Genomic DNA, 23,522 nt, shown 5'->3' on the forward strand with positions numbered 1-23,522 from the left:
TCCGGTCAACGATAGTTTTCCTGATGAACAGTTAGCTATTTTGCAGGTGAAATCTAATTCAGATCCATGGTATGCAGATTATGCTAACTTTATTGTTGCAAAGTTTTTGCCTCCAGGCTTAACATTCCAGCAGCGGAAGAAGTTCTTCCACGACTTGAGGTATTACTTTTGGGATGACCCACATCTTTTTAGAGAAGGTGCGCATGGAATTGTGAGGAGATGCATACCGGAGCATGAGCAGAAGGATATCTTGAGACAATGTCATAACAGTCCTTATGGAGGACACCATGCCGGTGAGAGGACCGCTCACAAGGTTCTCCAATCAGGTTTTTATTGGCCTACTCTTTTTAAAGATGCTATAAATTATGTTTTATCTTGTGATAAGTGCCATAGAGTTGGTAATATTAGTAGGAGGAATGAGATGCCTATGAATTATTCTCTAGTCATTGAGCCTTTTGATTGTTGGGATTTTGATTTTATGGGTCCTTTCCCTCCTTCACACAAGTACACTCCCATCTTAGTAGCTATTGATTATGAGACCAAGTGGGTTGAAGCAATCCCCACTGAAAGTGCTGATCACAAGACATCTTTGAAAATGCTCAAGGATGTTATCTTCCCTAGGTTTGGTGTACCTAGGTACCTCATGACCGATGGGGGATCACATTTTACACACAGTGCTTTTAGAAAAGCTCTAGCCAAGTATGATGTTAATCATAGAATTGCTTCACCTTACCACCCTCAAACAAGTGGGCAAGTTGAGCTCACAAATAGAGAGATCAAGCTGATCTTGCAAAAGACAGTGAACAGTTCTAGAAAGGACTGGTTCAATAAGCTAGGAGATGCCTTGTGGGCGTATAGAACTGCTTATAAAAATCCCATGGGGATGTCTCCGTATAAGATGGTCTATGGCAAGTCATGCCATCTACCTCTAGAGTTAGAGCACAAAGCTTTCTGGGCTGTTAGAGATCTTAATGTTGATCCAAAGCTTGCTGGTGAAAAGCATCTCATGAACTTGACTTCTCTAGATGAGTGGAGAAGTGAAGCTTACGAGAGCGCAAAAATGTTCAAAGGAAAGGTAAATAAGTGGCATGAGAAGATAATTTTGAAACATGAATTTAATGTTGGTGATAAAGTTTTGTTGGATAGATCTTGTTTCATGTTTTCTCGAGGTAAATTACTTTCCAAGTGGGAAGGACCTTACCATATCGAATAAGTCTACCGCTCCGGTGCAATCAAGATTAATAATTTTGAAGGCACAAAACCACATGTTGTGAATGGTCAAAGACTCAAGAATTACATGGCTGGAGACCCCATCATTGTAGAAGTGCATGTGATACAGGTAGCCACTCATGAAGAACATATTGCAACACTGTATTAGACACCGGCAGAAGCAGAATAAGAATAGGTATGAAATACGGTAAGGAAATTTCACGAACATCAATAAAAGTTCTGTATTATGTGTTTTTGCAAAATTAGGAAAATTTCGAGCCAAAGCGGAGCCGGAGAGGAGCTCTAGGTGCTCCAGGCGACCTGGTGGTGCGGGCTAGCCCCTGGCTGTGCCAGGAGGCTGCCTGGACCACCCAGAGTCCATCTCCGACTCTACTTTGGCTTGTTACCTTCCTTTTGGTGCAGAAATTTTTGCTATATATTTTCCCGTATCGTCCCGGCTTTGTATCTAGCGATTCTGTGCGTTTTCTTTTTGATCTGTTTGTGCCAGGAGAACTTTCAGCAAACTTAGGTGCTATGGCTTCACCAAAATCTCCCAATGACAAGTTCCTCGTCAACGTCATCAACCCTTACCTCGTAGAGGTAAATAGACACCCTCAAACACTTTGGGTGGAGGATGGTGTCCTCCACAAAGAAGATTTGTAGGGACCTGTCAAGGAGGGGAGCACCAGGGCCAGGCTGGAAGAAGTGGAGCAAGAAGTCTTCAAGTACAAGTTGGTGATTGAGCGTGGTGTCGAGGCCAACTGCGATATCATCGCCGAGATGAAGAGGGAACATGAGGAGGAGATGAAGTAAGTGCGATCAATCATATACACACTAGAAACAAAAGTGTTCGATCTTCAAGGTCACATCTATGACCTTCAAAGCTAGAACTGTGAGTATGAACTTAAGTTTTTGCGCATAGGTTTATCTGCCGAAAGGAGGATCTTGGAGAATGAAGAATCCTATGTGGAGGGAGGACCTGTGCCATGGAAGCGTTTCGCTAAGGATTGCCTGAGGAATAAGAACAAGGATGAAGAGTGAAATCTTCATGGGTAATGGCATTGCCTTAGCTTGTTCCAAGCTTGGGGGAGTGCTCGGTATATTTATTTTTATCCTTTACCTTTTATGGTCAAGTTTAGTGTCGTATCATGTCTAGGGAAGTTATCTTATGAAATAGGTGTTTGCATTGAGGTCTATCACTCCTTTGTGGAGAGTCTTGTATCCGTGAGCGTGCAGTGTCTATGATGGAATATTAATGAGAAGTCTATTGGTTTCTTTGCTGCACTTGGTATTGTCTTCATGCAATCGATCTTATATGCTGATTCTTATGGGAGTATTGATCTTACATATCAGGTATGGCTTTGAAAACTTTATTTAATCTTGGCAAACATAGTATTGGTCATAACAACAAGCATGCGTTTTTCTAGTAGATACATAGCCAAAACCTTTATGCTCTTATGCTTGAAGTGTTATGCTGACAAGGAAGACAACTTAATGTTTTATGCCAATTCTTTATGTTAAACTTTATATTGTTTTGCATCTAAGTCAAACATTATTTGTCTGCTCTCAAAAGCCTTTGCTAGCCAACCCTTGCACTAAGCGGGAATACTGCTTGTGCATCCATACCCTGAAACTTCAACCTTCCCGAGAGTCCACCATACCTTCCCTATACGTGGTATTTCACCGCCACTACTAAAGTATATTACTCATGTGCTATCTTTAAACCTTCAAATATTACTCCCTGTTTTGTGCCTCTGCTTTAGCTCATGAGGAAGTAGTAGATAGTTCATGATCTTCTCATACTGGACAAGTTTTTTCTTGGGTTTTGTCGTGGTTTTGTCACGGCAGATGTCCTCGTGAAAGGACTTAGAATTGGAGCCATCGCACTTTGGTGGCGACTCAAAGGGGTTGAACGGGAGTGAGACGGCGATTTTCCCAGGTTCGGCCCCTCGTGAGGAGGTAAAAGCCTACGTCCTGCTTTGAGTTGTATTGATGGAGTTTCGATTACAAGGAGGGCGTAACTCGCCAGACCTAGCACTCGATGATTTTTAACCTACCCTCTTCTTCCCTGGGACTCGCCTTTATATACAGGTCGAGTCCCTAGGGTTTACAAGGGTATTTTCCTTTCTATAAACTGTGACTCTTACGATCTCTAAGTCGCCATCTTTCCAAAGCTTGGAAACCTTCCGGAAGTTGTAAACCGCCATACAACCTTCGGTCTTGCGAGGCCAAGGCCCGAACCATGCTTAGATGAATCGCCAGATTTGGTGACCCGGCCCAACTAGGGCGGGTTATCAATAGATAATATCCCCAACATTAGGCCCCAGATTGACTTGAATTTTCTTCACGCCAATATTCTTACTCAATTAAGGGCGATTCATTTTTCATCCTCTTCTAGACGCCATGAACTTAACCCGCCATCTGTTGCGGAAAGACTTAAGTCGCCAAACCATTTCTCGTTGGTACCTTCTTATCCCTTGAATTCCGGAAAAGATAATGACGTAATCCCAACGGATCCTTTGGTATCGTTATCCCAAAATTTTCGGAGCGCCATGATGGCGAATCTTTATCTCTTGGTGGTTCCCACTCGTGGCGCCTCGATTCCAGCGCCTGCCCTGTTAAATAGGTGGGGGAGAGGACTGGGCGCATTCCACCTACCAGTCTTGTCGCCCTTCTCCCCATTATCGTAGCGAAAACCCTCATCGTCTTTCGAGAGCTCCGCCACCAACCGTGGTTCTCGCCGTCGTCCGAAAACTTTGGTGCCACCCGAGGACCTTGTCACCGCCAAGCACTTTGCCGCAGCCGAGCAGTTCACCGTTATCGACCGTCTCGTCGTCGTCGAACACCTCATCGCCGCCGAATACTTCGTCGCCGCCCAAGGTTTTCGCGCCCATCCGGAAGCCTTCATCGCCGTCGACCATCTCCAGCCGAATCCACCAGGTTAGGTTTCCATTATTCAAGAGCAGATCTCAGTTCTCTTTCGAAGTTCATCACTGCCTCGTTCTTGGTGCTTCCCGAATAGTTGTTACTTGTTCCTAATTAATTGATGGGGACGATGACGAGAAAACCAATGTCTTTGATACCTTTATCTGTCCGCTCTCGATTTGCACACTTAGAGTAGTACTTCACCAAATCAACAGTATTATCCCATCTTAGTCGTAGGTTGCCGTATCCGGTCATTTTCCGCGTTTATTTCCATCTGTCCAGTAGATCCATAATCTACCGCTTGTTATGTGAAAACTGTTTGTAGTCTTCATACTTCGCCATTTTTGGATAAATGCCTCTGACGCCTTGAAACACCGCTCCCTTAAGTAGCCAAAGTTTCGTAAGTCGCCCTAGCAACCTGACCCGGGCCTTCATTGGCGGATCAAAAAATTTCCTCAGCCAGTGGACAAATTACTTGGCGAGTCAAATGAAATCGTTTCACCTCTTATAGTAGATGTTTTGGCGTGTCAATTCACCCATACTTTATCCCTTTGTAGCATGGGCGCCGTCTTCAAAAGTGACTGGCTCCCTACCGAGGTTAATGATGCCATACTAGAGGATTATGTGAAAACGGGAAATTTGGACCCTCACGATGTTATCGGTTGGCGTACCGAGTTCGGAGAAGAAATCCCCAATCCCAAAGAAGGGGAAATAGTTGTTTTCGTTGAACACCTTGAGCGGGGTTTTAAGCCGCCTGGATCGAAGTTCCTCAGAGACGCCATGGATTTCATGAATGTCCGCCTCCAAGATCTAGGGCCCAATTCGATAAGCAACCTATGCCAGTTCCAGGTGTTTTGCGAGGCTTATTTGCGGATGGAACCCTCAGTTCCCTTATTCTGGTATTTCTTCCACTTAAATCGCCAAATAGAATTTCATAATGGCCCCAGCCTGGAGCTCGGCGGTGTAAATGTTCAGCGCCGCAGGGATAGCCCATTTCCGTCACTCGCCATGCCAAGCCACCCCAAAGGCTGGGGCGAGTCTTGGTTCTATTGTCAAGAAACCTCGCCTATAGGTGAAAACAAACTTCTGGGTTATAGGGAAGATCGCCTTCCAACGAATTCAAGCTCCCGGACAAGCTCACCGAAGAGGAGGAGTCAGATTTTATCCCAGTATTGTCCGAGTTAAGATCTTTGACAAACAACGGCCTTACTGGAGTTGACTTGATCCGCTGCTGGGTCGAATGGCGCATCCTCCCTTTAAGTCACCGGGACGGGTTAATGTGTGAATTCGACGGCACTCTAGATCATCCTCAATGCTTCCACACGGCTCTAACGGAAAGTGATATTGTCACCATCATCAAGAAGCTGACCTGCGAGCCCGCGGGAAAATGCGGCCAAATAGGTCTCAAACCTTTTTGCAAGATTAATCCGGCACCCAAGGTAAACAACTTTAACCCGCCTTTTGTCTTTTACTTCTTATGTCTCATTCGATCTGTAGCCTCTTATAAAATATGCCATTTCAGAAAGGTGATAAATTTTGGTCCAAGAGGCCAAGAAAGTCAGCCATGAAGCAAGCTAGGCCGCCTCCAAAGAAGAAATCCAAGGGCAAGGGCAAAGCTGCTGTGACCGAACCATCCGAGGCCGATGAATCCCAAGTCGGCGACGCACATTCAGAGGTAAAAACCTATCCTTTCTTAACTCGCCATCCATTACTGATAACTTTGTATTTATACCTCTGCATCTCTTGAATAGAATGAAGACAATGAAAGCCAGGAGGATTCCGTAGAGGTAATTTCTGTTTCCTCCGATTCATCTCCTTCTCCACCTAAGCCGGCCAGGCGAATTTGTGGGAAAGTTCCCTTCTCACACCCAAATGTTTGTTTGGACCCAAATTTTCTTCTGAAGAAAGCACAACACACTTCAAATCGGAAGACCCGAAGTCATTCCAGCGATCTGGTGTCCGGTTTACCAACAAGGAACAAGAAAAGGCCAAATGAGGTATCATTTAACAACACTTCTTTATGTCTTTTTGGATCGCATTTGTAACCTGCTTATATCTTCGACGTACAATTCTTGCATAATTCTCCTCCTACATCTGGCGACTCAGTAATGTCGGCACTTCCGCCAATGATCCGTGTCCCTGGGTAAGTCTTTTGATAATTTTTACTTTGAATCTGATGGTGATAAGTTTTTGGTCCTTTAAACGCACCCCCTTCTCCTTTGAGGGCACATGCGAAGAAAAGAAAAACTGGCGGGTTAACTCCCATCATAATCTCGGAGCCTATCGGAAAGCCAGCGCCAATCCAAGACAACCCGGACCAAGACAAACCTAGGATCAAGTGGATCTCCCTAGCTCTCCCAAGGAAACAATGGATGCACCCAAGCCGCCAAGTCCATTGACAATAGCAGAAGACCCGGACGCTGTAATTATCACTGGTACTAGCTTCTCTAAACCGGCCACAATGGTTTTATCGAAGCATGTATCATCATCAACTCAAACTGTCCCTGAGTATGAACTCTCCAAGGCTAAGCTCTCTCAATATGAACATCTGGAATTCAAAGAACTTTGCTCTGGTTTTGCAAGTCGCCTGGAGGCGAGTTATGGGATGGAGAAAAGCCTGCTTCGGATGCTGAAAAACAAACATGAGGTACATTTTGTTGTATACTATATTATCTCCATTTACCCCCAAGGGCCAGGTCATCAGTAGAAAGATGAGCCGAGTCTTGATGACTTTAAATTTTTTCGACCAGTAACCCCCAAGGGCCGGGTCATCAGTAAAAAGAGGAGCCGGGTCTTGATGATTTAAATTTTTTCGACCAGTAACCCCCAAGGGCCGGGTCATCAGTAGAAAGATGAGCCGGGTCTTGATGACTTAAATTTTTTCGACCAGTAACCCCCAAGGGCCGGGTCATCAGTAAAAAGATGAGCCGGGTCTTGATGAAGTAAATTTTTTCGACCAGTAATCCCCAAGGGCCGGGTCATCAGTAAAAAGATGAGCCGGGTCTTGACGCTGTATAATTTTGCCTGAAAAAATTATACATTAGCCCCCAAGTGTTAGGGATGTTGCTTGCAATAGTTCTGAGACTTGCCCCTTAACCATATGCTTCAACAGGAATCTCTTATCCAGACTGAATCAACACTTGGCGACTTGAAGAAAAACTTATCTGATCAGCAGGATGCCCGGGCCAAATCAGAGGAGAACTATTAACCGGTCTTAGCTGAGATGGAAAAGCTAAAAGCCGATTTAAAAAGGGCTCAAGCTGACCAAGATGTTTTAACAAAGCGAGCAAAAAAGGTTGAAGCCAAGCTGGATACTGTGCAACAAGAGCTGTCCGGCTTAAAACGACATATCTCAAACATGGCGCAAGCCATCTTTGGTAAAAAACTAACCCTTGACCTTTGCAAACGAATAACGTTTATCTGAGTCGCTGATTATCATTGCCCCTTATACAGGTCCGAGAGCCGCCAACCTTCAAAATGATTGTGTCCTGACGCTGAAGTCGATTTACACGCTGACGGAGCAGCTATATACCGGCAGTGTACTGACTTTAAAAGCAGTGATGGGCGCCAAGGAGCCTATAACATCAATAAAGAAGATGCTTGGCTGCCTATCCACTCTTCCTCCCCAATTTGGCGAGTTAACTCGGTCAGCCGCCCGGAAAGGAGTGCTGACTACACTAAGTCGATGCTTAGCATACGCTCCAGAGATAAATCCAGAAGAAGTAGCGGCGGGCTTTCCTCAACTCAAGGATGATGGGTCAGAATTCGCTGAAGAGGACTACCAACGCGTTGTCAAGGACTCCCGTCTGGCGGCGACTCAACTTACTGCAAGCCTGGACTTATCAAAATATCAAGCCGCCTATGACAATAAGAACAAGAAGGTCAACCCGCCAACCTTTGTGACTACCAGCTTAACTCCACGTCGACCCAAGAATCCTTTTGACTTGGACGCGGACCTCTCATCAATCCTGACTGATGAAGATGAATTTGTCGCTCTATCCAAGTGTAACTGGGTACTGGGCGACTTGCAGATTGAGATTGGCCAAAGCTCGCAGCAGGCTGATCCAAGGGCATCAGCAGAATAAAATTTCATTGATTTGGCCATGAGAGCCATGTAATAGGTCTCTTTTAGGAATCGACACTGCTTTTGTGACACCTTAAAAAATCCTTATGTCGCCCTTAAGGCGTTTTGAAATGCTTGATCCGCCGCTTGAGGCTTTTTTATCATAATTCTTGACCCGCCATTGAGGCCTTTTTATGATGCTTAATCCGCCATGGATAGAGTGATTTTGATCATCAACCTATTCTAAGCTTGAAAAACATATATGAAACCATCTCAATGAATAATAAGTGATAACAAATAGCAGTCACCCCAAAATATTTTGAGACGAGTCAGAAAAAAAGTCTGAAAAACCTTATAGAAGTGCCAGGGAGGTAAAAATAGCAACTTTGTCGGCTCATAGGGTCGCGACAGGAAAGGGCGAGTCAAACAAGCTCAATTACCACCTAAAATAATGATTTCGTCGGCTCATAAGGTCGCGACAGGATAGGGCGAGTCAAACAAGCTCAAGCGCCACCCAAGATAATGATTTCGTCGGCTCATAAGGCCGCGATAGGATAGGGCGAGTCAAACAAGGCAAGCGCCATCCAAGATAATAATTCCGTTGGCTCATAAGGTCGCGACAGGATAGGGGGAGTCAAACAAGCTCAAGCGCCATCCAAGATAATAATTTCGTCGACTCATAAGGTCGCGATAGGATAGGGCGAGTCAAACAAGCTCAAGCGCCACCCAAGACAATAATTTCATAGGCCGAATGGATAATAAAATTGATCTCAATGAGAGGAAGCCCCCAAGTTGGGAGGCATTTTTAATTTTATTGCTTTATAATAAGAACTGAAAAACTTAGAAAATGCAGAGCTTAGAAGCTCAAGTGTAATAAGGCCGCATGTGGGCAATATTCCAGGGGCTAGTCGACTCAGCCTCCGTGGTTGGCCGGTTAGGCCGGAGATCCACCACATAGTAAGAGCAGTTGTGAAGATTTTTGCTGACGACAAACGGTCCTTCCCATGGTGGTGATAACTTATGCATGCTAGCACGATCCTGTATCAACCGAAGCACTAAGTCGCCTTCCTGAAAGGTTCAACTCTTGACCCGGCGGTTGTGATAACGCCGTAAATCCTGCTGATAAATGGCCGATCGGGCCACAACCAAGTCACGCGCCTCCTCTAAGGCGTCCAAAGAATCTTGACGCGCCAGTTCGTTGTCCTGTTCCACATAAGCGGCGACTCTAGGCGAGTCATGCCTTATGTCAGTGGGAAGAACAGCTTCTGCTCCATAGACCAGAAAGAAAGGAGTAAAACCCGTGGACCGGTTCGGGGTGGTCCGGATGCTCCATAGCACTGAGGGCAACTCCTCAACCCAACATCCCGGGTTTTTTTTCAAGGGAACCATGAGTCGGGGCTTGATTCCCCGTAAAACTTCCTGATTCGCCCGTTCCGCCTGCCCATTGGATTGCGGCCGAGCAACCGCAGAAATATCAAGGCGGATATGCTCTCGACGGCAAAACTCCTGCATCGCCCCTTGAGACAGATTTGTGCCATTATCAGTAATGATACTGTGTGGATATCCAAACCGGAAGATCAGCTTTTTCAAGAATTTGACCGCCGTCTCCGCATCGCAAGTTCCAACAGGCTCTGCCTCAACCCACTTGGTGAACTTATCAACCGCCACCAGCAAATGGGTTTTCTTGTTGGATGACATTTTAAAGGGGCCAACCATGTCTAACCCAAGACCGCGAAAGGCCAAGTGATGGGAATCATTCTTAGTTCTTGAGCCGGCACATGAGCCTGTCGTCCATAACGCTGGCATCCCTCGCATCGACGAACTATCTCTTCTGCATCTGCATGAGCCGTCAACCAAAAGAAACCATGACGGAATGCCTTTGAAACCAAAGAACGTGACCCGGCATGATGCCCACAATCCCCGGAATGAATGTCATTTAGGATTATGCATCCTTCTTCGGAGGAAACACATCGTTGGAAAACCCCAGAGGCACTCCGCTTATATAATTCGCCATTGATGATCACCATGGATTTGCTTCGCCGAACAATTTGGCGGGCCAAAACTTCGTCTGTTGGTAACTCGCCCCGGGCGAGATAAGCCAGATAGGGAAGAACCCAATCCGGCGTGACGTGGAGAGCCGCCATGAATTGAGACTCAGGATCTGGTATTGCCAACTCCTCCTCTGACGGCAAACTCACGGAGGGATTATGCAAAATATCCAGAAAAACATTAGGGGGAACCGGCTTTCGCTGGGAACCAAGACGTGAAAGGGCATTAGCTGCCTCGTTAAGGCACCGGTCAATGTGATCAACCTGATAGCCATGGAAATGACCAGCCACATCGGACACAGCTCTTCTGTAAGCCGCCATCACGGGGTCTCGAGAATCCCAAGTGCCTGAAACTTGCTGAGCCGCCAGATCAGAGTCGCCAAAACATCTGACCCGCGTAAGGTTCATGTCCTTGGCGAGTCGCAAGCCGTGAAGCAAAGCTTCATATTCTGCAACATTGTTAGTGCACGGAAACATGAGACGAAGGACATAACAGAATTTATCTCCTTGAGGGGACACCAGTACCACACCAGCCCCCGAGCCTTCCAGCTGTCTGGATCCATCAAAATAAATAGTCCAGTATGTAAGATCAGGCCTGTCTTCTGGGGCCTGCAACTCGGTCCAATCATTGACGAAATCAACTAAGGCTTGAGATTTGATGGCTGTGCGAGGGGTGTATCGTATGTGATGCGGCCCAAGTTCAATCGCCCACTTGGCAATCCGCCCTGTTGCCTCCCGATTCTGGATGATGTCCCCAAGGGGGGCGGAACTAACCATCGTGATGGGATGTTCTTGAAAATAATGTTTAAGCTTCCGACTCGCCATAAACACCCCATACACTAACTTCTGCCAATGTGGGTACCGTTGCTTGGAAAGAGTTAGCACTTCGCTGACAAAATACACCGGGCGCTGCACTGGGTATTCCTTTCCTTCCTCCTTCCTTTCAACGACCACCGCCACACTTACTGCTTTAGAGTTTGCCGCAATATACAAAAGCATGGGTTCTTTCTCAGCCGGGGCGGCCAAGACCGGCGGGTTGACCAGTTGCCGTTTCAAGGCTTCGGAAGCTTCATCTGCTTCATCTGTCCAAACAAAATGGTCATATTTCTTTAGTAATTGATAAAGGGGAATCACCTTTTCTCCCAAGCGGCTTATGAAGCGACTTAAAGCCGCAATGCGACCCGCCATTCGTTGGACTTGGTTAACATTTGCTGGTTTTCCAAGGGACGTAACTGCTTCGATTTTGTCCGGGTTAGCTTCAATGCCACACTTAGACATCAGGAAGCCCAACAATTTCCCTGCAGGAACACCAAAAACAGACTTGGTGGGATTCAGCTTCATCTGATACACCCACAGATTATCGAAAGTTTCCTTGAGATCCTCCAGTAGCGTCTCCCCCCAGCGGGTTTTAATCACAATGTCATCGACATAGGCGTGGACGTTACGTCCGATTTGGCTGCGGAGGCAATTCTGGATGCAACGCTGATAAGTCGCCCCTGCACTCTTGAGTCCAAACGGCATTGACACATAGCAAAAAGCCCCAAAGGGGGTTATAAAAGCTGTTTTCTCTTGATCCTCCACGACCATCTTGATTTGGTGATATCCAGAGTAGGTGTCCAAAAAGCACAAACGTTTGCATCCCGCCACCGAGTCAATAATCTGGTCGATGCGGGGAAGAGCGAAAGGATCTTTTGGACAAGCTCTGTTGAGGTCCGTGTAATCAATGCACATGCGAAAAGTACCATTCTTTTTGAGTACCAAGACCGGGTTAGCCAACCATTTGGGGTGAAAAAATTCTACGATGAATCCGGCGGCTAAAAGACGGGCAACCTCTTCTCCGATTGCCTTGCGCCGTTCCTCGTTAAACCTGCGAAGATACTGCTGGATAGGTTTTGCCTTTGGATCAACATTAAGATGGTGCTCAGCGAATTCTCTCGGCACACCTGGCGTGTCAGAAGGTTTCCATGCGAAGATGTCCCGATTCTCATGGATGAATTCGATGAGCGCGCTTTCCTATTTGGGATCCAGACCCGTCCCAATGGTGAACTGCTTGGATGAATCGCCAGGAACGAAATCAACCGTTTTAGTGTCATCCGTTGGTTTGAACTTGAGGGGCGGCTCATCATCTGTAGTTGGCTTTTCTAAGGGTGACATGTCAGCCGGATCAACATTGCCTCGATGATATTTGAGCTCCTCTGCAGCGCAGGCGACTTCTGCATAAGTCGCGTCCCCTTCTTCACATTCCCTTGCAATCCTTCTATCACCGTCAACCGTGATGGGTCCCTTAGGACCAGGCATCTTGAGTTTAAGGTAAACATAGCATGGGCGAGCCATGAACCGGGCGTAAGCCGGCCGCCCAAACAGCGCATGATAGGGGTTTTTCAATTTGACCACGTCAAACATCAGCGACTCACTCCTGTAGTTGTATGCTGTTCCAAATGTAACTATGAGTCTGACTCGGCCTATGGGGTACGTCGACTTGCCTGGGACGATTCCATGGAATACCGTGGTCGAAGGCATCAAATCCTTTTCCAATAGGTTCATCCTTTGGAAGGTGTCAAAATACAAAATATTAATGATGCTGCCACCATCCATTAGTACTTTCGACAGGGTATACCCCCCAACCTGGGGAGCTACGACCAACGCTAAGTCGCCAGGATTGTCAACTCTTGGCGGATGATCCTCCCTACTCCATGATATGGTCTGCTCGGACCAGTGGAGGTACCTGGGGAGTGCCGGCTCAGACACACTGTACACCCGGTGACTCACCTTTTTGTCACGCCTGCAAGTATTGGTGGTGAAAACATGGTACTGCCCATTGCTTAACTGTTTGGGGTTGTTGCGGAAGCCGCCGTTGTCATCTTGGCCCTGCGAAGCCCCTTGTGGGGGTGGTTGCTGAAAAGCTCTGGGCGGGTTATACCGTCGCTGGTGATGCACCGGATACTGGCCGCTGCTCGGCCGCGAGCCCCCTGAGCCCCCGGCTCGGGAAAACCGCCAAAGGGGTTCTGACGTTGGTTGGGTGCAGCAAACTGCTCCTGCCATTGGTCCGGGTCACCATTTTGCCCTTTTTTGATCGCCTCCGCCCGAAACTCCCGCATCACGTAACAGTTCTCCCAGGAGTGAGTCGCCGGTCCGTCTGCCATGGCGTGGTGCGGGCAAGGGCCCTTGAGTAACTCTTCATAGTTATGCGGCTTTTTACCACTGTATCCCCTGCCTTTCTTCTGGCGTTGGTTGCCATTGTTGGTGTTGGTATTGGCGACTAAATCCGAAGATTCTTCCTGTTGCCTTCTCTTGCCATTCGCTCCCTGATTGTGGCAGTTACGTCCCTGGAACCGGGTATGATTTTTGGATGACTCGCCCTTCCTTGGCGAGTTAGCTTTACCGTCCTCACCGGGATCTTTGGTGTCGTCCACCTCAGCGTATCTAGTGAGGGTATCCATTAGCCCCCCCATGTCTTGGACCTTTCGCTTGAGTCGCCCCAACTTCTGTACCAGAGGTTTGTTGTGACAATTCTGCTCAAGGATCAACACAGCCTGAGCCGCCGTGATGCCGTCTGATGAATGAATAATTTCCGCGACCCGCCGTGACCAGTGGTGGGCCGACTCATCGGGGTGCTGAACGCAGTGCTGCAGATCGACAATCGTCATTGGACGTTTGCAGGTTCCTCGGAAGTTTTTGATGAAACGCTCTTTCAATTCAGCCCAGGTCTGGATGGAGTTGGGAGGTAAGTTTTTTAATCAAGTACGGGTTGTCCCTTCGAGCATCATTGTGAAGTATCTGGTGCAAACTGCTTCGTTTACGTCGAGCATGTCCATGGCGATTTCATAACTCTCGACCCACGAGGCCGGCTCAAGGTCCGGGGTGTAGTTAGGCACCTTTCTTGGTCCTTTAAAATCCTTGGGCATTCGTTCGTTGCGAAGGGCGGGGGCCAAGCACGGCACCCCCACTCCTCCGCCGCTCCCGACAAGAGGGGCTGGGGCGCCCTGGATGTCCGGGAGATCCCGACTTGGCGGATTTTGGTGATCAGGCGGGTTGTCCTGGGGGATGAGCCGCGGTCCGCTGTTTACAGCGGGCTGGTCCTCTGGCCGACTCCTCGTGTGACTCGCCTAGGGAGTGGAATGCAGCCTATCTAGGCTATGTGAGAACTGGGCGTTTTGGATCACCGCCGTCTTCAACATCTCAATGGCGTTCCTTGCCTCTATCTCGGCGGGAGTATTGCCGTGAATCAGAAGAGATTCCAAATGGCGAGTTGCAGCAAGGACGTTGTCCACCGGGTTAGAAAAGTGACCTTGAGGTGTCCGGAATCGGGGGATGCGATCCACAATTGGTTGAACTGGCGGGTTAGGCGGTTGACCCGGTCCTCCCCCCGGGGCGGCTCCCGCCCCGAGAGTTCGCGGAGTATCGAACAGGCGGGTTGGGTTGAGATCAGGGGGCAGGTGACCCTGGTGCCTCCGCTGATGGACGGCGTCAGGTGCGCGCTGGTGTCTTTCGAGCCGCCAGTTGTCAGTATTCAAGCGAGTTATCTCGGCGGTAATTTGAGCTTGCCGGGTATCGATCCTGGCGGACTCCGCCTCGGCATCCCGCTGAGCCTTCGCCACTTCTTCTCTTAGTTTTGTCAATTCCGTGTTTACTGCCTCCTGGTTTTCCGGCGTGATGGGGGTCGCCATGAGCCATGTAATTTCCGCTGCTAATTCCACCAAGACAGCGGCCGTGCTTCTAGATGTCTCGCTAGTTCCATCCCTGCCTGCCGGGTTTGGCGCGGGTTGAGTCGCCCCATCCATGTAAATGGCGATCTGACAGCGGGTTCGGTCAAGGACTTTGGGGTCCATGGCCAGCGACAAGCCTCCAAGACAATCCCCATGTAGAGACTGGATTGAATCTGAATCGCCCGTGGACGATTCGTCATCAGTGTTGACCGGTGTGGTTTCCTGGGTCGCTGAGTGTTCTGGTTCCTCTGATCCCTGCATGAATCCAACAAAGACCGGGCGAGTTAGATTTGGCGTCACCACTGGGCGGATGTACCTGGCCGGCTCGACGATGTCGATGGAGATGTCCGGCTCAGGCATGGAAGATCCAATCATGCCGATGAAGACGCTAATCTTGCCGAAGGGGACCCTGTAACCAGATTCGATCGAATTCGCCTCGGGCCCCCATAGCAGGTTGTTGATGTAATACTTTCCACGGCGGCTCCGAGTCATGAGCCCCGTCGCGTAGCTCCCAAACCGTGGTAGGGCTCCCTTTGAGAACTCAACTCCACTGTGCGGAAGCCCCACGGTGGGCGCCAACTGTCGTGGTTTGGTCACGGCAGATGTCCTCGTGAAAGGACTTAGTATTGGAGCCATCGCACTTTGGTGGCGACTCAAAGGGGTTGAACGGGAGTGAGACGGCGATTTTCCCAGGTTCGTCCCCTCGTGAGGAGGTAAAAGCCTACGTCCTGCTTTGAATTGTATTGATGGAGTTTCGATTACAAGGAGGGCGTAACTCGCCAGACCTAGCACTCGATGATTTTTAACCTACCCTCTTCTTCCCTGGGACTCGCCTTTATATACAGGTCAAGTCCCTAGGGTTTACAAGGGTACTTTCCTTTCTACAAACCGTGACTCTTACGATCTGTAAGTCGCCATCTTTCCAAAGCTTGGAAACCTTCCGAAAGTTGTAAACCGCCATACAACCTTCGGTCTTGCCAGGCCAAGGCCCGAACCATGCTTAGATGAATCGCCAGATTTGGTGACCCGACCCAACTAGGGCGGGTTATCAATAGATAATATCCCCAACAGGTTTGCATGTCTAATCTGCCAACCCCTAAAACAAGAAGGGACTCGCATGAGTGCACCCAGCTCATAAAAGATAATAACAACAAACAAAACCTCCTTCACGCTTTGTTGATGAGAAATCAGAAAACTTTGGTAGTGATAAACAAAGGAGACTAAGGGGATGTTACCGTCCCCACTTTGGGAGCCGTTCCTCCAAACTTGTCCAACATGATATGTATTGGGCTATCTATTAGCATTCGTTGGCAAATTATGCACCTCTCAAAAGTTTGTTTCACAATCTTGTTGATTTCAAAATCTCTAAAAGCTCTAGCACATCAGTTTTCCCTACTTCTGTCTGCGAAGGGCCAATCTTTTACTTCTGTGTTGAGTCAGTAAAACCTACTTATTTCTATCCTAAAAGAGCAGATACCTTATGTTGACAAAGATGCATGCATTTATATTGTTTCATCGAGAATTTCCATATCACACCTTTGTTGATATTATCATTAAGATAAGTAAGTTGTTTGTTAAAGCCTGGCTAAAGCAAACATTTTCCTTTGTGTTAGCATTTTCACTTCTTGACTAATAACATGTTGTTTCAAAAAGCTTCAATTGATCTCATCAAAATATAAGAGGAAGAGCAAAAGTTAAAATCTACTAGTTGTTCTTTGACCAAGGACATGTTTTCCATGGTTTGATGAGTTTTCTTAGCTCTACTTTTGATTGTAATGGATATTACTCTTTCATAAGGGACTTATGAGTTGAGATTTCCGTTGAGGATGGTTGAGATAGTAGAGAAATTATGATGCTTCTTGTCCATATTCTTATTTATCGACACTTCACTCTCTAAACTGGTGGACATGTTTACCGAGCTCAGTATTCACTTGGGGACAAGCGAGGTCTAATCTTGGGGGAGTTGACACATCCAAAATGCATCACTATTTTGTATCATAATTTGTCTCTATTCATTGATATATCTCACATTATGGTGATGTACTTATAGTGTTTTGGCTTATTTTACACAGTTTACAACTTTTCGGTGCCGAAACAACAGACGCAGGATTCAGCGGAGAAAATAGCATGAAGAGTTACCATATCAGAACATCTCCAACTGCGCTGGAATTTTGAGGGAAGGAGTTTCCGAACACATCACGAAGACTGGCCGAAGGAGGGCCGGAGGGGGGCCACAAGTCACCCAGGCGACCTGTTGGCGCGGGTCACCACTAGGCCGCGCCCAGAGGCCGCCTAGGTGGTGGGTCCCGCCTCCGGCGCTCTCCTTTGGCCTATATCACCCTCTTGACCTAAAGGTTATGGGGACAGAAGAGTTTTCACAGTTCCTTCGCCGCTCAGCGGTGGAAACTTACAAAGAAGAAAAGACCTTTCTGGCGGGCAGATTCCGCCGGGGAGAACTCCTCCCAGAAGGGGAGATCGTCCTCATCGTCATCACCATCGTCACGGGCATCATTGAGATCATCATCACCATCATCACCATCACCAGCACCATCTCCACCTTCATCCCGTCTACTTCACCATTGCAATCGGAGTTGTACCTTGCACTATTCATCCCATCTACTCTACCGGTGTTGATTACTTCTTTGTGGTGAATGCTGTTGAGTTTTGTTGGAGGATTATTGTTATGACCAGATTGTTAATCATATTTTCATCACCTCTGATCATGATCTATTTTATGTCTTGTGAGAAGTTCCGTTAGTTCTCGAGGACATGGGAAAAGTCTAGATGCTAGTAGTCATATGATGTTGAAGTAATATGTGTTGATTGATATTTAAATTATGGTGTTATTCTTCTAGTGGTGTTATGTGAACGTCGACTACATAACACTTCACCTTTTTAAGGACCTAGGGGAATGCATCGTGTATAAAGAATGCTTATGGTGGGTTGCCGGAGTGACAGAAACCTGAACCCGAGTTCGCATACTTTTGCATGAGGGAGTATTGGATCCTAAAGTTTATTGCTATGGTTAGGCTTTGCCTTAATTTCTCTCTTGTTTTTGCGGATGCTTGCAAGAGGGATTAATCATAAGAGTTTGCTTATCTTAGCCTAGACGGTGCACTAGTTAAGATCCACCCACATAACACTTATCAATACAAAACATAGTACTAGACGGAATATGGCGAAAGCACTTGACTATCTCTCCCGTGTGTCCTGAGGAATGCATTACTCTTTATAAGTTTAGTCCCCTGGCTTATCCTTTGTGTTTAAAAGGATGGGGCCACTTGCTGCAGCTCGGCACCATTTACTTTCCTTGCATTTATTTCCTTGTTGCTATTACTAGAAAACCCATAAAAAGTTACCTTTCAGTACTTGTAGTTATTCTTTGCTCAAGATCACTTGTCAACACCTTCTGCTCCTCGTTGGGTTCGACAATCTTACTTATAGAAAAGGCTACGATAGATCCCCGACACTTGTGGGTCATCAACACCCAAGGACGAACATATGGAGGCATATCTGCCGAAGGTACGTAAGATTGAGGAACATTTTCAGGGCCTGGAGCTGCAGCACGCCCCACGAGGTGAAAACAAGGAGGCGGACGACGTCACCCAAAGAGCTTCGCGTCACGAGGCTCAAGAGCCAAGCGTCTTCGAGGAGTGACTCTTCAAGCCTTCCGCAGCACCATCGCCTGAGGACCCGACACCGTGCGGAAAGGAGCTCCCCACAGCACCACCCTCAGGGGCTCTCGACTGCGACCAGGCCTCGGGGGCTCGACTGCTCCTGGCCCTGGAGGCTTAAGACGATGATTGGATGCAGGAACTCGGGGCATATCTTCTCTACGGCACATTGCCGGAGAAGAAAGAGGACGCGGAACGCGTAGTACGACAAGCCTCAACATACTGCGTGCGAGACGACGCCTTATACCGCAGGCGCCCGAAAGACGTCGTGCTACGGTGCATTTCTAGGGAGCAGGGGCGTGAGCTACTGGCCGACATCCACGGAGGGGAATGCGGACATCACTCCTCCTCGTGCACGCTTGCAGGTAAGGCGTTCAGCTCAGGTTTTTACTGGCCTACATCTCTGGACAACGCGACCGAGCTGGTCAGGTCTTGCGAGGCCCGCCAGTTCCACGCCAAGCAGATCCACCAGCCCGCGTAGGGCCTCCAGACCATCCCGATCTCCTGGCCTTTTGCGGTCTGGGGCCTGGACATATTGGGGCCCTTCCCGCGGGCCACGGGGGGTTTCCGCTACCTCTACGTCGCCATCGACAAATTCACCATGTGGCGGAGGTGGAGCCCGTGCGCACCACCCCGTCCGGGTCTGCCGTCAAGTTCATCAAGGGCTCCGTCAGCCGCTTCAGCGTCCCCAACCGCATCATCACCGATAACGGTTCACAGTTCACTAGTCAGCTCTTCAATATTGACTATGCTAATCTCGGTACGCAGATATGCTATGCATCGGTGGCCCATCCGCGGAGCAATGGCCAGGCGGAGCGCGCCAACACGGAGGTCCTGCGGGGTCTCAAAGTAAGGATCTTCAAGAAGAAGCTCGAAGCTTGCGGCCGGGGTTGGGCAACGATCTCCCGTCGGTACTGTGGTCCATCCACAGCACTGCAACCAAACCAACCGGCGAAACCCCGTTCTTCCTCGTCTATGGAGCAGAGGCGGTCCTTCCCCACGAAATCAAGCACCGGTCCCCGCGGGTCTTGGCGTTCGATGAGGAGCGTCAGGAGGCTGCGTGGGGGGCGGACCTCGTACTTGGAGAGGAGGCGCGCTGTCAGTCCTCTCTCCGAGCCGCGAGGTACCAGCAGGCCTTGCGGCGCTACCACTGCCGCAACATCCGCTCCAGGACCCTCGAAGTCAGTGATCTCGTCATAAGGCGGGTCCATGATGACGAGATGATGTATATACTTCTCGCACCTCGTTGGTTACCCCAAGTGGAAGGTTGAGATGTAGTCAGCAGGAAGTTTTATCGAACCAAGACGACTCCTAGGATCAACAAGTAGGTGTCTCCCACCCTGGTGCTAGCAGAAGACGTGGACCTGCACACACACAAATAACTTTGCTCCCAACGAGTACAGAGAGGTTGTCAATCTCTCCGGCCTTGTAGTTTGCAAAGGATCAAAACACAAGCGGGAATAGTAATAGTGATTGCAAAAGAAAAGTAAATGAAAGCAGTAAATGATGGAGGTGTAAACAATGATGGTGATATGGACCGGAGTCACATGATGTTCACTAGTGATGTCTCTCTCCCAAAAGACGATAAACAACCATCCTTGGGTAAACAAATTATAGTTGGACAATTGACATAATTATGAACGGACCACAATGCTCATTATGCTACTTGAAAGTTAGAGGCTCAATAGTAATGGGGAGTGCGCCAAAACAAGTAGACCGTTTATTCATCAATATCTACTTACTAATCATCCACCATGATATATCTATCCAAAACATCTCGCCGGTATTAAGTTGCGAGATCCACCCAAAGTGTAAACTCAAAGCAACAACAACTGCATTAACGAACTATGCGTAAGGTAAACAATCCTTGCAACCGTGGTCACAAGCACCATTATTTTCTCCCTCCTGGCAACAACACATCACCTAGTCTCATGTTTCTGTCACTCAAGCTAGACATTGAGGGGCATGAACCCACAATCATGCATAACACTCCCTCTTAGAGTTACAATCTACTACTCAGCCAAAGCAATAAATAGCAATGGAGAACATGCATGAATCACTAAGGAACATAATATGAAAGGATAATCAAATATATAACACATAACAATCTAAACATAATCTCATAATCCATCGGATCCCAACAAACCGAGCATAGCAATAGCAAGAGAATTACATAGATGCCTTGATCATGTAGGGCAGCTCACAAGGACTAACCATTGAAGCACAAGATTGGAGACAAGGCATCACATAGCTACTTGTCATGGACCCATGGTCCAAGGAGGACTAGTCACGACAGGTCCGGGAAGCATCCATGGCGGTGGAGAAGCTCCCGGAGGTCAATCCTCCCTCCGGCAGAGTGCCGGGAAGAGGTCTCGTGAGGCTCCCGTTCTCGAAATTCTTGCAGAGGCGGAACGATGGATAAATTCACGATTGTGGAAGTTTTATAGGGTTTTCCTTGTCGAGGGGTAAATATAGACGAAAGGAGGGCACCAGAGGGCGTGGCCCTCACCCAGACGACCTCTTGGCACGACCTAGGGGTGGGCCGCAACCACAGGTCGCCTGGGCGGCCCCTGGCACCCCTCTGCACCCCCTTCGGTGATCTGGAAGCTTCCGGTACGCTGATTTTTATATATTTTTCTCGGGATTTTCCGGGCTTAGGAAAATTGGGTAAAAGCTCCTGCAAAAATGACATCAGCAGACAAAAACTGGCATTGGGTGCACTGAGTTTGTAGGTTAGTAAATATGTGTAAAGTGATATAAAAGTGTCGCAAAACATATAACAATGTCACCCAAAAGATCATGGAACAAGCAGAAATTATAGATACGTTTGGGACGTATTAGTCCAATCCAGGGAGGGCTTGTTGGCTAACGTAGCATAAATTCAAATTTTTTCCTACGCATATTCAGATCTTCCTATGGAGAGACCAGCAATGAGAGAGGGGTGAGTGCATCTTCATACCTTTGAAGATCGCTAAGCGGAAGCGTTGCTAGAACGCGGTTGATGGAGTCGTACTCGCGGCGATTCAGATTGCGGTGTGATTCCGATCTAGTGCCGAACCATGGCACCTCCGTGTTCAACACACGTGGAGCCCGGTGACGTCTCCTGCACCTTGATCCAGCAAGGAGGAGGGAGAGGTTGGGGAAGATCTCCGGCAGCATGACGGCGTGGTGTCGAAGGAGAGACGAGGTCTCCCGGTAGGGCTTCGCCAAGCACTGGCAGAGAGGAGGAGAAGGAAGAGCAGGGCTGCGCCAAGGGAGAGGAAGATTGGTATCTCCAACAGCCCAAAGTGCCGACTATATATAGGGGGAGGGAGGGGCTGCGCCTCCTTGAGGGTTTCCCTCTCCTGGGAGGGGCGGCAACCCTAGATGGGGGGAGGTGTGGCGGCCAGGAGGGGAGGAGGGGTGGCACACCCTTGTGGTGGGCTTTAGGCCCACCTACGCTAGGGTTCCCCCCTCTCCACTCTTCTTGCGCCATGGGCTAAGTGTGGGGGGCGCACCAGCCCACCTAGGGGCTGGTTCCCTCCCGCACTTGGCCCATCTAGCCTCCCGGGGTGGTGCCCCCCTTCCGGTGGACCCCCGGTGGTCCCGGTACGTTACCGACGACTCCCGAAACACTTCCGGTGTCCAAAACCATCCGTCCTATATATCAATTTTTACCTACGGACCATTCCGGAGCTCCTCGTGACGTCCGGGATCTCATCCGGGACTCCGAACAACTTTCGATAACCTCGTATAACAATTCCCTATAACCCGAGCGTCATCGAACCTTAAGTGTGTAGACCCTACGGGTTCGTGAGACAGACAGACATGACCAAGACACCTCTCCGGCCAATAACCATCAGCGGGGTTTGGATACCCATGGTGGCTCCCACTTGCTCCACGATGATCTCATCGGATGAACCACGATGTCAAGGATTCAATCAATCCCGTATACAATTCCCTTTGTCTGTCGGTATAGAACTTGCCCGAGATTCGATCGTCGGTATACCTATACCTTGTTCAATCTCGTTACCGGTAAGTCTCTTTACTCGTTCCGTAGCACGTCATCGTGTGACTAACTCCTTAGTCACATTGAGCTCATGATGATGTTCTACCGAGTGGGCCCAGAGTTACCTCTCCGTCGCGCGGAGTGACAAATCCCGATCTCGATTCGCACCAACCCAACAAACACTTTCAGAGGTACCCGTAGTGCACCTTTATAGTCACCCAGTTACGTTGTGACGTTTGATACACCCAAAGCACTCCTACGGTATCTGGGAGTTGCACAATCTCACGGTCGAAGGAAACGACACTTGACATTATAAAAGCTTTAGCATACGAACAATACGATCTAGTGCTATGCTTAGGATTGGGTCTTGTCCATCACATCATTCTGCCAATGATGTGATCCTGTTATCAATGACATCTAATGCCCATGATCAGGAAACCATGATCATCTATTGATCAACGAGCTAGCCAACTAGAGGCTTGCTAGGGACATATTGTGATCTATTTATTCACACATGTATTACTGTTTCCTGTCAATACAATTATAGCATGAACAATGGACGATTATCATGAACAAGGAAATATGATAATAACCATTTTATTATTGCCTCTAGGGCATATTTCCAACAGTCTCCCACTTGCACTAGAGTCAATAATCTAGTTACATTGTGATGTATCGAACACCCATAGCATCATGGTGTTAATCATGTTTTGCTCGTGGAAGAGGTTTAGTCAACGGGTCTGCAACATTCAGATCCGTGTGTACTTTACAAATCTCTATTACTCCACTCTGGACATCGTCCTGGATGGAGTTGTAGCGGCGTTTGGTGTGCTTCGTCTTTCGGTGAAACCTGGGCTCTTTGGCTATGGCAATGGCCCGAGTGTTATCACAGAAGAGTGTCATTGGACC

Source organism: Hordeum vulgare, chromosome 7H (assembly GCF_904849725.1).
Source record: "Hordeum vulgare subsp. vulgare chromosome 7H, MorexV3_pseudomolecules_assembly, whole genome shotgun sequence".
In the NCBI taxonomy this organism is placed as follows: Eukaryota; Viridiplantae; Streptophyta; class Magnoliopsida; order Poales; family Poaceae; genus Hordeum; species Hordeum vulgare.